This window comes from Pseudophryne corroboree, chromosome 6 (genome assembly GCF_028390025.1).
Source record: "Pseudophryne corroboree isolate aPseCor3 chromosome 6, aPseCor3.hap2, whole genome shotgun sequence".
Classification (NCBI taxonomy): Eukaryota; Metazoa; Chordata; class Amphibia; order Anura; family Myobatrachidae; genus Pseudophryne; species Pseudophryne corroboree.
This window is the reverse complement of record NC_086449.1, coordinates 599,279,371-599,296,169: the sequence shown is the minus strand read 5'-3', so window position 1 is coordinate 599,296,169 and position 16,799 is coordinate 599,279,371. Positions and strand designations below refer to the sequence as shown.

The following is a 16,799-nucleotide window of genomic DNA, read 5'->3' as shown; positions in this document are numbered from 1 at the left end:
TAAAAATTTGCATCACAGTTACTGCTGATATGTTGGTAGAATAGTAATGTTACACACAAGTGCATAAAAATGTACAAGTAGGCAATGTCATGACCTTAGACTATTCATAAACATCCCAGTAACTGTCATTCGCATAATAAAAGACATGACAGCGGTCAAGAGGAAATGGGCATGCTTACTTCCCTAATGCTCCATTTCCTCATATTGTAATCAGAATCAGCTTTATTGGCCAGGTATACTTGCGTATTCTAGGAATTTGTCTTCAGTTTGCTGTACAACAGCCAAGTAAGTAATAGATAAGCAGGTGGGGGGAATGTAATTAAAGTCATACAGATAGGTATTGTTAGCGCCGGAAAGCGCACATGCCAGCCGTTGCTTAGGAGCCGGGATGCCGCGCCTCCTGGCTGACCCCAGCAACAGGCGGACGCCGGGTGCAAGGTCTCCTGGTCCCCGCCCGGCGCCTAGCAAAAGGCAGATGCCGGGCGCTGAGAGCCGCCGGATCCCTGGCAATGGGGACACCAGAAGCAGACGGCGTTCCCCGTTGCTGGGTAACTAAGTACTCAGCTGTTGTACTGGGACATGCAGCAGGGCAGCTGCATGGTATTCTGCAATTAGGGGTTTGTGCGGTGATTGGTGCAGCTCCATTTATATTCCCTTCCTGGTCACTCCCAAAACGCTGGCGATAGTTCCTGCTACTGTGTGACCCTGTCAGCTTGTTGGAGATCCTGGCAGCCTGTGTTGTGCCCGTGACCTGGAGACCTAGCAAGATTTATTGACCTGACCTTGTGTTCAGGTTTTTGTGGAGTATCCACACAAACATTTATTTGCCTGCATTTCTATTTATAATATCCCTGAGCATTGTTGCTCTCACTGTTTATTTGCTTATAACATCTTAGAACATTGTTGCTTTCACTATCACTCGTGTATTTAGTGTTGCTGGGTTTAGTTAGCCTTCCCCTTACACACTCGCAATCTCGGTTGGTGCCTTGTTACCTGGTAAGACCTGGGGGCATCGGAGTCTGGGCGGACCTAATTTGCCCATTCAAACGCGGCTGCTAAAAGAGAAGACTAGCTCTGCAGACACCAACAGACCATGTGTCGACCTTAACATTGTCAACCATTCATACCGGAACCAATGTTAAGGATCTTGCTTCTCTGTTCATTCAACACATATTCCGTATTCATGGCCTACCACAAGACATTCAGATAGAGGCTCTCAATACATAGCCCGTTTCTGGAGATCTTTCTGTGCGGAACTAGGAATCAATATCAGTCACTCGTCAAGATATCACCCACAGTCCAATGGCCAGACAGAATGGGTTAATCAATCATTTGAGCAGTATCTACAATGTTATATCTCTAAATGCCAGGATCATCTACCCTTTGCAGAATTTGCGTATAATAATTTTAAACATTCTTCAACTTTCATGTCTCCTTTCTTCTGTGTTTCCGGTGTTCATCCTAAATTCAATACTTTCACTCCATCACAACAGTCTAGTTCTTCTTTTTCTCCCGTGTCTTGCCTTAGGAGGATTTGGAGGGAAGTAAACTAAGCCTTGGAGGATGCGGCAGTCTGGTCTAAGAGATTTGCTGACAGGTTTTGGAAACTTTGTTCTTTCAAAGTAGGAGACATGGTATGGTTATCTGCCCGAAACATCAAGCTCCGCCAGACATATCAGAAACTGGGTCCCCGTTACATTGGACCATTTCAAATCATCCAGAAAATCAATCATGTTGCTTTCCATCTGCAATTACCGAGATCTTTGAGAATCAATAATACCTTCCATTGTTCTCAATTTAAACCGGCATTAGTTTCTAAGAAATTTAAAGTGAAAGGTTTCAGGAAACCTACTCCAGTCATGATTCGGGGACATCAAGAATTTGTTGTTGAGAGAATCCTGGACTCCAAGTTTGTACGTGATCAAGTACATTATTTAGTTCATTGGAAAGGCTATGGTCCTGAAGAGAGAACTTGGGTACCTGGAAAGTTCCTCCATGCTCCTGAATTAAAGAAGGGATTCTTCAAGAAATATCCCCAGAAACCTGGATCTAGGGGTTTCTTAACCCCTCTTCAAGGGGAAGGGTACTGTTTTCCCCAGGAGGCACTTGTCCAGGCCGTTGCTTAGGAGCCGGGACGCCGCTCCTCCCTCTGACCCCCATCCAGTGCCTAGCAACAGGCAGACGCTAAGCACAAAGTCTCCTGGTCCCCGCCTGGCACCTAGCAACAGGTAGACGCCAGGCGCTGAGAGCCACTGGATTCCTGGTAACGTGGACACCAGAAGCAGACGGCATTCCCCGTTGCTGGGTAACTAAGTACTCAGCTGTTGTGCTGGGATGTGCAGCAGGGCGGCTGCATGGTATTTTGCAATCGGGGGTTTGTGCGGTGATTGGTGCAGCTCCATTTATATTTCCTTCCTGGTCACTCCCAAAATTCTGGTGATAGTTCCTCCTTCTGTGTGAACCTGTCAGCTCGTAGGAGATCTTGTCAGCCTGTATTGTGCCTGTGACCTGTAACCTAGCCTGATTGATGACCTGACCAAATACAATCAGCCTTGTGTTCAGGTTTTTGTGGAGTATCCACACAAACATTTCTTTGCCTGCATTTCTATTTATAATATCCCTGAGCATTGTTGCTCTCACTGTTTATTTGCTTATAACATCTTAGAGCATTGATGCTTTCACTATCACTCATGTATTTAGTGTTGCAGGGTTTAGTTAGCCTTCCCCTTACTCACTCACAGTCTCGTTTGGTGCCTTGTTACCTCGTAAGACCTGGGGGCATCGGAGTCTGGGCGAACCTAATTTGCCCATTCAAACATGGCTGCTAAAGGAGAAGACTAGCTCTACAGGCACCAACCAATGACTGGGAGGAATAACGGAGTCAGGGGTAGAGTACGAGTGGCACCGGTCATCCATTCTAGCTGCAGCTTTACCCATGAGTACTGGAACTTTCCGGTTGCCGCGTACTGCCCTGAGTTCCAGGTACTCAGTTCATAACAGGTATACCGTAGGGACATAAATGAGTTACATGTACGTCAAGTCGGTCAATGTTCAGGAGTTTTGCAGGCGGACCGCTTGGGGAAAGAAACTTTTGAGGCCCTGTAATGCCTGCCTGAAGGAAGCAAGTTAAACATGCTGTGGCAGGGTGTAGCTGGTCCTTTACTATCTTTGTTGCCCGCTTTTTAGCTCTGGAAAGGTAAAAGTCATGGACTGAGGGAAGGTCGGCCCCGATGATCTTCTCTGCGGTTCTGACCACCTTTTGGAGCCTGCATGTCTCCCTCGTGCTGGCAGAGCTGTACAATACCAGTATCGAGGAGCACAGTACCGACTCCACAATCGCGGAGTAGAAGAGGAGCAGAAGCTTCTGTGGGATGTTGATCTTCATTAGTTGCCTGAGGAAGAACAACCTCTGCGCTTTCCCAACAGTGGCGTCAGCATTGGACCACCATTTAAGGTCCCAGGAGATTGTGGTCCCTAGGAACTTGAAGGCGTCCACTAGCGATACCACACTGTCAGCAATCGTTAGCGGAGGTGCACTAGCTGACTTCTTCCTGAAGTCCACTATAATCTCAACAGTTTTGAGGGGGTTGAGCTCAAGGTTGTTGTGGCTGCATCACTGGGCCAACCGGTCTACTTCCCGACTATAGGCCAATTTGTCCCCGTCCTTAATGAGGCCGATGACGGTGGTGTCATTGGTGAATTTTATGATCTTTACTGATTGCGCCTCTGATGTGCAGTCATTTGTTTAAAAATATCTACTTTTTTTTAAATAAGACTCTCACGTCAAATACTGTCTATTGCATATTAACAATGGACTTAGCTCCTGGGGTAATTTTTTTTTTCTTTCAAACTTTTTATTAGTTTTCAAACAACAGTACAGTTACACAATTCAGACACAATAAAAGACAGTGGAATCAATAAATCTTCAGAAAATAGTACAAGACTGTAAATCAGCAAATATTAGCAACGTTAGCTTAGAAGTTTTACATAGAAAAAAATAAAGTATGTCTAATATATAACAAGCAAACTGCAAGAAAAACATAAGTAAATAAAGGCAATAATACTGTATAACAAAGAAATACTGTAGAAAAAAAGAAAATTTGCCTGTCTGTTCAGTGCATCTCAAAGCTATTATAGATAAGACAGGTCACATAGAACCAAAGAGGGAATAGAGGTCGGAGAGTTTCCAAATAGGAACTTCAGTAAGGGGTAAGAATCAATAAACATGGGTACAAGTTAGGAAATCAAAATAGACTACAGGACGCCCTACAGAACACAACAGAGTAGTATATGGAAGTGAATCTCCTGCTAAGCTCAGTCTTTAGTGTTTATATAAATATACAAATACTCTCATAATATCCTGCTGTATATTGATATCTACATATCCAATATACAGTAGATCCCCCATTTAGAACAGAACCATTCCACTCCCTTTTCTATATAATGGAATGCTGCACGTCGCTCAAAATATAAAATATCCAAGAGGTCTCTTTTAACCATTGCTAGAGAACACAGGGAGGGGAGGTCCATTTACAGAGGATGGCTTTATGAGCAATTGTCAATCTACAGTCTGAAAAGGGGAAAAATTGGAGCCAGTGAATGTAAGCTAGAATAGGAGACCACTTCCCAAGACTACGAAACAACATAGAAGTTGGAACTTTGAAAAGGGACAACCCAATAATTATGATGATAACTAGACCTGTAAATATCTCATTCCAACAGTGGGCTATTTTCTAACATTCCCCAGTAGAATAATTGCTCCATCTCTCTTACATTTCTGACAAGAACTAGGTTAATCAGAGATTAAATGTTTTTTTTTCTGAGCAGGGGATATAGATAGATAGATAGATAGATAGATAGATAGATAGATAGATAGATAGATAGATAGATAGATAGATAGATAGATAGATAGATAGATAGAGATTCTGGGCCTAATTCAGACCTGATCGCTCCTCTGCGATCAGATAGCCGCTGCCCAAGAGAGTGAAAACCCGCCCCGTGCAAGTGTGCAAATTCTATGTGACCTGTCTTATCTATAATAGCTTTGAGATGCACTGAACAGACAGGCAAATTTTCTTTTGTTCTACAGTATTTCTTTGTTATACAGTATTATTGCCTTTATTTACTTATGTTTTTCTTGCAGTTTGCTTGTTATATATTAGACATACTTTATTTTTTTCTATGTAAAACTTCTAAGCTAACTTTGCTAATATTTGCTGATTTACAGTCTTGTACTATTTTCTGAAGATTTATTGATTCCACTGTCTTTTATTGTGTCTAAATTGTGTAACTGTACTGTTGTTTGAAAACTAATAAAAAGTTTGAAAGAAAAAAAAAAATTACCCCAGGAGCTAAGTCCATTGTTAATATACAATAGACAGTATTTGACGTGAGAGTCTTATTTGAAAAAAAGTAGATATTTTTAAACACGGAACAGTATAAAACAGGTGTCTACACAGGGCCACACAATGCAGAATGTGAATGTGCCCCATTATCCACACCGTACAGACAAATCCATGCAATATTGCACCAGATTGTGTTCTCAAATTATTTTCCCATTCACTGCTGTGTTCATTATGGTTGCATTTATTCTGGAGCGTTTGTACAAGGGTGGTCATTCCGAGTTGTTCGCTCGCTAGCTACTTTTAGCAGCAATGCAAACGCAAAGCCGCCGCCCTCTGGGAGTGTATCTTAGCATAGCAGAAGTGCTAACGAAAGATTAGCAATTCTGCTATTAAGTATTTCCTTGCAGTTTCTGAGTAGCTCCAGACCTACTCCTAGATTACGATCACCTCAGTCCGTTTAGTTCCTGGTTTGACGTCACAAACACGCCCAGCGTCCGGCCAGCCACTCCCCCGTTTTTCCAGCCACTCCTGCGTTTTCTGCTGGCACGCCTGCATTTTTTAGCACACTCCCGGAAAACGCTCAGTTACCACCCAGTAACACCCACTTCCTGTCAATCATTCTCCGATCAACAGAGCGACTGAAAAGCTTAATTCGCCCGTGAGTAAAATAGCATAGTTTTATGTAAAATTGCTTAGCGCGTGCGCCCTGCAGTGCATACGCATGCGCGGAACTGCCGGATTTTAGCCTATTAGCAATTCTGCTAAAAATAGCAGCGAGCGAACAATTCGGAATGACCACCAATATGTAGTCATCAATAGCCTATGGGCTTCTCTCAACAAAAATCCCCAGAGAGGTTTTTGAAGGACCTCTCTCCACTAACTCGTAGCTTGCACATGTCCTGATTCATGTCCTGTTGGATCTGTGGGGCATTCCGCAAAGTTCCATTGTCGCACATGTTCAGTATGGGTCTGCAACATTAGATGCATATCAGCAGCAGACTCTCAGTGATTGACAGTCTGCCATTTGCGGGCGGAGAGGGGGTGCAATGGCCACCATTTCCCAAAAAGGAGGCATGATGTTGGGAGAGTGACAAGGCTTCATGGCTTCTTTGTTGAATCTGTTATTAAAGTGTTACCTGCAGGGCCGGTGCTAGGGTGTTCAGCGCCCCCCTGCAAACTGTAAATTTGTGCTCTCCCTCCCACACATAATTTAGAGAGGCATAGTGTGCACTGAAAGCATGTGCTGCAAAAAAGGGGAGTGGTCTCAAAAGGAAGGTGCTTGGCTACACAACAGTACACCCATTTAAAATTACACTGCAAAGTAGAACTGTCACAACTGAGGGCTGAGGCTGACCTGGAGAAGCCTCAGATGTAGGGGCTGGCATGTAGGTGAACCGGGTAGGTAGTATTGGGTTCCTAGACATACAGGAGATTTAGTACCATTTGCCCGAAGGCGTGACCACGACAACGAAGTTGTAAAAAGGTAAAGTCAGTTTATTGAACACACAGCTTTAGACACCTGGAGTATCCAATAACGTCACAGTAGAAGTGCAATGATAAGTTACAGTACAGTTCCCAGAAGCGCAGAGGTAATTAGTGCTGTGGCTTGCAGAACAGAATGTTACAGAGTCCTTGCCAGAACTGGAGATGGTAAGTCCGTATGCCACAGCTAACTGCTGAGGAGAGGTATGAACTGGTACTGCCCAGCAGATGGTACACAAAGGCTGGAGTAACACAGATGCACAGAAGTAGATGGTACTTGGTATAATTGCAGAGAGTGCCGGATGGAAATGGTATGAGTAAAAAGATGTGCAGAACTCACCACTGTAGATTTAGAGTCCTATGGTGAGCACCGATGGACGCTGTGGTTCAATGGAAGAATGGTCACAGATTTCAGGTGATATAGGAACACCGCTGATGACGTGGAAATAAACTGAAGAAAACTTGAAGCACACCTTGCAGAATACCAGTGACTCAGGAGCACTGTGGAAAGCTGGTAGGCCGTGGTAAATATGCTGTGAAGTAGGGAGAGCGGTGTAGCAGAGAGGAGAAGTTGAAAACGATACCAGGACACCGCTGGAGGCTGGAAGTGAAGCAGGACCAATGCTGGAAGCAGGAAGCCGGTGTCTGATCGTGGAGAGTAATCAGAAGCAATGCTGGAACACTGCAGAAGTCAGGCTGCACCGCAGGATGGAAACAGGTGCGGGTCTCTTAGTGGAGCTGAATCACAGGAGCTGGAATACCTGGAGAAACAAGCAGTAGAATCCACAAGCAGGAGAGACATGTGTTTAGGTTAGACAACCAAAGCACTGAAGATTATCCAGCCCAGGAGCAGGATATTTATACCAGCTGGGAAGCAGGCATTGGCTGGATAATTAGGCAGAATCCAGAGTGCAGAAGATAGGTTGTGAAATGACATGTGATGAGGAAAAACATGGCTGCGCCCATGTTTGCATTTGAAGGGAAAGTCTGTTTGTATATTCCATGTGGTAAACAGCAGTAATGGCGGTGGAGGCCATGGAGGGCAGGAGACGCCATTCTTACAAACAGTGTAACTAAGCTGTAGGACTGTCATGACAGCGCTGTGGGATCACAGTGAAGAGACTTGAGGTAATGATATACAGCGTGCTGCATGCAGACAGCGCAGATTAAACCCCGTTGTGGAATGCTGGGCCAGTCTCAGGAGACACTTGGAAGGTAAATAATGATGTCCAATAACCCAGATCATGACAAGAACAATCCTATTGACAGTAAACCATATGTAGTGCCTCTGATTCATATTACACCACATAGTAGTGCCCCTTATTTATGTTATGCAACACAGTAGTACCCCTTATACACATTATGCCACACAGTAGTGCCCTTAAATACATTATGCCACATAGTAGTGCCCCTTATACACAATGCCCACAGTAGCAGTGCCCCATATACACATAATGCCCAGAGTAGTAGTGCCCCTTATGCAATGTCCACAGTAGCAGTGTCCCATATACACACAATGGCCACTGTAGTAGTACCCATTATACACAATGTCCTCAGTAGTAGTGCCACTTATACACATAATGCCCACAGTAGTGGTTCTGATTATAAACATAATGCCCACAGTAGTAGTGCCCTTTACACATAATGCCCACAGGAATGCAGCTTACACATTATGCCACCCAGACACAGCAGAGGCGTATACAGTAAAAATGACAGAACAGGCACCATGGTAGGGGAAGCGGGGGACAGCTTCCCCTATCGTGGACAGCCCCTATATTATTTTTCCCCTCACCTTATTAGCCACTGACCTGGCCAGCCACCAATGCAGTGTATTTCCTGGCTGTGCAGGGTCCTATGCTTTGTGTACTGGTTGGCTAGAGTTAATTGTCAATGGCAGCAGGCAGTGCCAGTTGGGGCTCCAACAAACTGCAGGGTCCTATTGCCGTCTGGCTACCCTCTGGCAAGATTGCAGCGATTCACAGGTGCAGCCAGGAGGGGGGACTACAGAAGATAGCCGCATTTCCCAGCTGACACTGTCAGTGCCACTGCCTGTCATAGAGTTTGACAGGTGCAGTAGTTGTTACCAGCACTGCGTGTCACTATAGACAACAGCAGAGTAGCAGAGCAGGGAGAGCGCCTCTACAGGACAGCATCTCCCTGCTTTGCATACTTTGCTGAGCAGATTGTGCCAAGCCTTGTTACCTGTTTACTATACAAATATCCCATACAGTGGCTGTATAGTAGATGGCCTTAAGAAATAAATGTGTATTTTGGAATAATCCGTGCTGAATTCAATGTATACAGAATGTATCCAGTAGTAGTCACTTTGGGAAATATACTACTCACACACAAATGTGTATCTGCAGTGCTATGGCTGCATGAAGTACAAATGGGCAGAAAACACATGATTTGGCGTCTTACTGACTAGATATGCATATTGATACTGGTATTATTTTGAGCATCCTACTGTAAGTACAGCATACTAGCAATTTAATTATTAAAGGGTCACAGGGTAACCTTATAAATAAATCATACAGTGGCTGTACAGCTTATTATCTCGAAAAATAAATGTGTGTTCAGAATAATCAGTGTTGAATACACACATTATGGATTTAAGATTCCTCTAGAAACTGAATGTGATACAATCTGAGTTCCTATGGCGATGATAAATCTGCATGAGACATCCGGAAGTGTGATTATTAGGGGTCCATCCTACTGTATATGACAACAATCCTTATTTAAGGATTTGGATAATTGGGGGACAGGTTTATTATTGTCCCAAACAAGGAACACAAGTAACAGGGAGGAATACAAAATACCCCAACACACTTTGGTATGCAGTATATGAAAAAGAGTGCCTTAATAACACTGCCCAACAAAAAAAAAAAAATATTTGTTTGGTGCCTGGAATGTTAGTATTGATTTTGGTTATATTGGGCGTGCTAATTCCAAATACAAAAACAGTTTTTCTCTATCAGCTATACTTTGTGCACATGCCCAGGCTGTGGAACATCGCCATCTGGGCGACCTTCAGTCTGAGCAAGAAGTAATTTGTCCTGGTTGTCAGAAACTTTCTGGGCAGCCACAAAGCTCAAAACTATGCTGAGCTAGTAAACAACATGCTCATTAATTTTAGAGACCTTGGATGTAATAGGAATATAAAAGTTCATTATTTACACAGCCACTTGGACCATTTCCTAGAAAATATGGGTGATATGAGTGAAGAGCAAGGTGAAAGATTTCTCCAGGACATTAAAACAATGGAAGATTGCTACCAGGGAAGATGGGATATACATATGATGGCAGATTACAGCAGGGCCGTCTTAACAGCAGTGTAGGCCCTGGGCAAAGCAATGCACTGGAGCCCCTACCCATTCTCCAGTGGTAGGGATGGGATGGTGCTGTCAGCGACAGCTTTGATATCCTGCAGGCGTTAGGGGGTGATCTTCTATCTTCCGCTCAGCATGAAGGACTTGGAGCAGTAATTTCTACTAATTACTCCTTAACTGCACAGATGGGGTGGGAGGGAGAACACTAAACTTTAGAAGGGGGCATTGGGCTGAATGAAGGGGCCCTGGTACATGACTTCCAGGGTGGTAGTGGGTGTTTAATATGCAGGTGAGGTGTGGATAGTGGAGTGGGCTTAATATTCATCATTTTTTGGTGGGAGGGTAGCTTGCTTGACTGTAGATATCTCCAGTTCCTGGAAATAGATTTCTTAGCTTTCAATAGGATAAAAAAAAACGATAGAGTCCCATTTACAGGAGATACTGGGGACTTGGGGGTCAGAGTTCAGGAGCCATAGCAATCCTTAGACAAATACATAAAACCGCATCCCAGGCGTGTGGAAGCTGGTGCAGGGCCCAGCTGCTGGAAGGCTGATATCTCTGGTCCTGGGTATAGGAGAGACAAGCTGCCAGTGTCCACCGAAAGGAGAGAGTCCCAACTTCTGGAGTATACTCAGAAAAACTCTAAGTCAGACAGAACCTGAGATAACTGGCTGGGAAGAGCAATTAACAGGCTCCGATGGGTACCACTGCTTTGAAGTCAGATATCTCTAGTTCCCCAGAGCCGATTTGCATAAATCTGGTACCCCTAGAAAAAGGGGACCTTCAACTATCAGCCTGGGGACCTTCTACTCCTGGAGCCCTTGGGAAAGTGCCCATTGAGCCCATATGAAAAGAGAAAAGACGGCCCTGGATTACAGCTGGAATTTACAAAGAGACTGTCCAAACAAAGTCCATTCAAGAATGTCCCACAAAAGAAGCTTGCTAAACTAATTTACTTTTAATTTATGGTTTCATTTTATTATTTTGAAGAAAAAGTGTTATTTGAGTCACTATAGTGTTACTGTAATGTTAGTATGTTTTATTGATGTCACTAAAATATGCTAGAAAATATTTTTAGACTACAGTATGTTTTTTAACGTTTTGTGTTTTATTATGTGAATCATTAGCCTAATATGAAATAGGATAACACAAATTAGATTATGTTTATATCTCAAAAATTAGAGCTGATAGGCAAAAATGAATGTTATATTTGATATCAGCACACCAAATATACATAAAATCATCTCAAAAATCCTCAGCACCAAGACACGTGTTGGGCTGTGTAATAGAGTGTATACTAGGGCGTAGTTACCCTAGGTCCTGGGAGTGCAGCTTCTACGGGCCCAGAGCTGAGAGGGAATGCTCCCATTTATTGAACTTGCAACTTATAGTACAATATTTACAATATAATACAATATAATACAATATAATACAATAAATTAATTAATTAATTAATTAATAATATATCACATCATGATACATAATATAACATAAATGAAATGCAATCTGCAATATACCAAGAAATATCATCAAAGTAAAGAAATTTGTAAAAAAAAAAAAAAAAACAACAACAACCCAAAACTTCATATTATTATCCCACTATTTACACATTTTGTAAAGGAAAACTGAGCAAAGCTTTTTAGACCTATGCAAAACCAGTTCCTTAAAACAATCATAATCGCAAAAATCTACAGGATGTGGAAGGATAGAAAAAGTACCAGCTAGACTTTGAAAAAGGATTTCGGCCACCCACTCAAGGGGGTTTCAGGTGGCCCCACCAATTGGACCACTTGACAGCATCCACCCTTTTCCTGTCTAGAACCGTCATCCTTTCCACTTCGTGCAGAATCAAATCCACCACCATTTCACAAGGAAGGATTTTATTTCTTAGGGAAACCTGACACCGTGCCATCCATGTGTGATATATAACTACTAAACTGACTAAAAAAATTGTGTTCAAATTAAATACATCATATCTTTTGAATGCTCCATAAGCCCACTCTGGGTAGCTAAGCCCCTAAAGGCACGGGATACCCAAAGCTCCTGAAACTCTCTTGTAAACTGTTACATTAAAGGGGCACTTGATCAAAAAATGGTCCATTGTCTCCACCTCCCCTAGACATTCCTCCCGTGAACAACCACGATCATTGGCATTTCTCCACATCATGTTCCCCTTTACGTAAAGCTTCCCATGGAAAGAAATCCAAGCAATGTCTCTAAACTTCAACGGTATCCTCTCTGAATTTATGAGAGCTAATCCAGCATAAGCTACATCACTTGGGCAATCCCTTAGTGACAGCGGAACATGAAAATGGGTTCGCAAAATCCTCTCCCCCAGCTCCTTCCTGGAAAGGCTTTTGACTTCCCCCACTTCTAGACCCCAACGCTTTGTCACCTTCAAGCTCTGGACAACGTAGATCGGAAGATACCCTTTCCGAATTTGAAGATTCTTCACTTGGCCACCACCTAATCAAAGTTTGAGGAAGGGGGACACCCAGACCTTAAATCCACTTACCCATCGAGGAGGAGTTTCTAACGATAAACTCCCAAGGTTAAGTTTGAAAAAGGTTGTTACAAAAAAAGACTACATTGATCATGCCAGCCCCTCCATCTTTCCTCAACTTGTAAGTAAAACCTCTTGATTAGATTCATCCTGTTTCCCCAAAATAAAAGGAAAAACAAGGAGTTCAATCTGACCCATAAAGACTGAGGAAAAAAGCACACATAGCTGACATATAAAAAATATCGGGATCAGGTAAGTTTTGCACAAGTCCACCCTTTCCCTGAAAGAGAATTTACAACTCTTCCAGCACTCCACTTTCTTGGCAGCATCCACCCAATTTAGAGTGGCATAATCACCATGGTCAAACAAATACCTAGAATCTTTATCTGAGGACTGGCCCGGGGGAGGCTTTCCGGAAGGGAAAATTCTTTCCCTTCTTCCCCCATCCAGAAAGTTTCACACTTCTCTTGGTTTACCCTAGAGCACAAGGCTACAGAGTATTCACAGATGAGCTCTTCCACATCACGTACCTCTGCCACTGATGACAAAACCACTGTGACATCATCTGCGTAAGCCACAACCTAAAAGGAAAACTCTGGGCTCAGCTGCACCCCTCCCACCGTACTATTCTCTACCCTTCTTATGAATGGGTCAATCGTGAATACATACAGGAGGGGGCTCAGGGGACAACCCTGATGGACTCCAGAGCTCACCTCAAAATTAGGACCCACCCAACCACTAACAAGCGGAAGCTCTCAGCCTGACTGTATATTGTTCGGAGCCAATTCCCCACACTGACTGGAAAAACATACCTTTCAAGGAGGGCCCATAGGTACTCATGATTTACTCAGTCAAAAGCCTTAGACTGATCTAATGCCAGCAAGTATTTTCCCCATTTCTCAGCACGGCACCGCTCTATGGCTTCCCGGACACCAAGGACAGACAAAAATGTGCTTCGGCCCTTCACCATACGCTGCTGATATGGGGAAAGCAGTTGTACTGAAAATTCGAACAACCTGTTGAAAAGTACCTTTGCCAAATTCTTCCTATCTGTATTGAGAAGGGCAATGGGGTGCCAGTTCTCAATACGAGATGGATCTTTCCTCTTGGACAGCAATATGAGGGCAGATATCCTCATAGAAGGAGGGAGGGTTCCCTCACCCAGGCACTCATTATATACTTCTACTAGGCAAGGAATGAAGAGGTCTGCAAATACTTTATAAAACTCAGATGTTAAACCATCTAGGCCCGTGGATTTCCTACAATTTAACGTATCAATTGCCATCTTAACTTCCTCTGCCGTCACATTCCTACCCAAGGTTTCAATTGAGACATCTGGATGAGAAAGTCCAGGTGTCTCCCTCAGAAATGTTTCCATCCTTTCTCTGATAACTTGCTGCTCAGACAAAAGATCGGATTAATAGGATCTAATAACTCCCAAGATGCCTTCCTTATCCTCACGAAGAACACCCTGTTTGTCATAAAGACCCCTCACCTCCTTCATCTCAACTGATTTCCACAATTCTGGTAAGGATCAGCTGAGTGGTATTTGCCAAAATCCCTTTCTAAAATCAAAGAATCAAGCCGGTTATACTGAAATTCCTTCATCTGAGCCTTCACTCGGGAGATTTCCTCACTATCTCCACACTCAGAAATCAAGAAATCTAATTTCCTTCTCAAACTCTGGTAGGTATTTTGCTTTATCAAGTTCTTTTTTTCTACCAACCTCTTGAAGAATCTCTGAATTCTCTTTTTAATTTCTTCCCGCCACTCAGATCTACTCCATCCAGCCTCCAAAAGTGTTTCCTGAGATTGAAAGAAGTCTCTTAGGGATTGTCTAATCTTTTCCTCCTTTAGGAACTCAGAATTCAGTCACCATAGGCCCCACCCCTTCTGAGCAGCTTCTGAAGCATTCAAAATGACAGAGAAAAACGTGATCAGAGAACTCTACTGACTTTACCTCTGGAGGCAAAGTTTTTGAGGTCTCTTTAACAAAAAAAACCTATCTATACTAGATCTATGACTACCACTACCACTAAAAAAAAGTGTAACCTGTGAGGTCTGGAGAGTGGCGAACGTGCACATCCACCAAACCTGCCTGTCTAATCATACTAACTAAAAAATTAGAGTCATAGCCCAGGGCTGTCTTTGAACCTCCCCTGTCTTTTGTCCTAATAACGGTGTTGAAATCACCACCAAAGACAATCTGCTGAGCCGTAAAAAGGAACGGTTTTATCTCCCTGAAGAGACATTTCCTGTCCCACTTTGACTGTGGCCCATAGATATTAATGAGCCTCAGGTCATGTCCCCTCAGGTTGACATCTAAAATCATACATCTACCTGCCCTTAGTTTTATAACCCTGTGCTCGGTGACCATGCCAGTAAAAAGCACTGCCACCCCACTGTATGGCTCGGCTGCAAGAGACCAGTTGGAAGGCCCATGCCTCCACTCCCTTTTCACCTTGTGGAGGATGTCCTACCTACTAATTCTGGTCTCTTGCAAAAACAAAAAATCAATCTCCACTGTATTTAAAAAATCAAAGGCCATATAATGAGCCGAACACCTACCTGCACCCAAAGTCGCCCCAGAGGTGCCTGCCTCAGTGCCCTTTTCTGCCCTTGCCGCCAACAAGTTTTCTGCGCCAATAATATCCATCCTTAGCTGGAAGTCAGAACGCTCCACTTCCAGACCTTCACTTTCAGCTGCTGCACCAGCAGTAGAAGGTTCACACAGCATGGGTGTCAGCCCAGCAAGTTCAGCAGCAATTACTGCTGCACCTGCCACATCAGTATCCTGCGCACCCTTTCCTGCATGCATCACTGCTGAATCTTGGAGAGACGCTTCCCTAGCCTCAATCTCCGCAGCTACCGGTACCTCCACAACAGAACTTTGTCCGATTGACAGACCTCCATTTCTTGATTATCTTTCACCACAGACTCACAGGAAACAACATGTTTATCTCTTTTTGCTTTGCTTTTCTCCTGTAACTGCTTCACTGCCGCTTAAGCTTTAACCCTTTCAAGGGCAGATGTTAGTACAAGTAGCTCTTCCTTCAGAATCGGCCTCTCCCATTTATAGCATGAGTTTATTTTCTTCTTTTTACTTGCTATTTTATTGTTCAGAGACAGGCTTTCTCGCTGCAGTTCTTTAATAGTGTAATTTTCATACGTCTCCATCTCCTCCTCATCCTCTGTGTCTCCCAGGGATGCCAGCTCATTCTCCCCAGCGTCCAAAGGCCGGGACCCCCCGCTTCACTAACAGTCAGGCTGGCAACAGTTGCTGCCACTCCACCTTGAGTTAAATCTTCACTCAGAGGAGCACCCTCCTGCAGTTTGGGGGAGTCCGCATTAATGGAACAACTGGTCACTTCTGCCACTGGCTGGCTGCCTATTACTATGGCTCCAGGGTGTACTGTCGTAGCACTTACAGTGCTCTGGACGCAGTCCATATTCAGGAAGCTTTCTCGCCCAGGAAGATCCATCCTACCCAGGGGAGCCAGCAGGGAAACCCCCTATGTAAAACTCTCTGCAGCTGGAGCTCACCTCCTCACAACCTGCTCCTTGCACACACAGCTCACTTCTGCAGAGTCTTCATCCACAACCCTGTCTGTGCTACAGGTGCCCAGAGCTGAGAGTGGCCACCTTCCCTGTCACAGTTACATGTGTTATATATTTTTTTCACCAATGGGTTGTACATAGGGGCCCCTACAAACATTTGCCTTGGGGCCTATAATATATGTAGTTATGCCCCTGGACCTACTCCTTGTAATGTGGTATAAAAGTAACTGGAGGACATTATAATGTTACATAGTATGAACTGGGGCACTGTAATGTGGCACAATATGAAATGGAGGCACTATAGTGTCGCATAATATGAACTTGGGGAACTGTAATGTGGCACAATATGAAGTGGAGGCACTATAGAGTGGCATAATATGAACTGGGGAACTGTAGTGTGGCAAAATATGAATCGGAGGCACTATAGAGTGGCATAATATGAACTGGGGGAACTGTAATATTGTACAATATGAAGTTGAGGCACTATAGAGTGGCATAATATGAACCTGGGGAACATAATGTGGCACAATATGTAGTGGGGACACTATGGACCTAATTTATGTTTGCATGCTGTTGCGATTT

The 16,799-nt window shown here is 43.7% G+C and overlaps 1 protein-coding gene across 3 annotated transcripts in view; it reads left to right on the top strand.

Moving 5' to 3' along the window:
- HTR4 (5-hydroxytryptamine receptor 4) overlaps positions 1-16,799 on the top strand; it is a 908,015-nt gene that overhangs the window by 638,061 nt on the left and 253,155 nt on the right. The window lies entirely within an intron of this gene.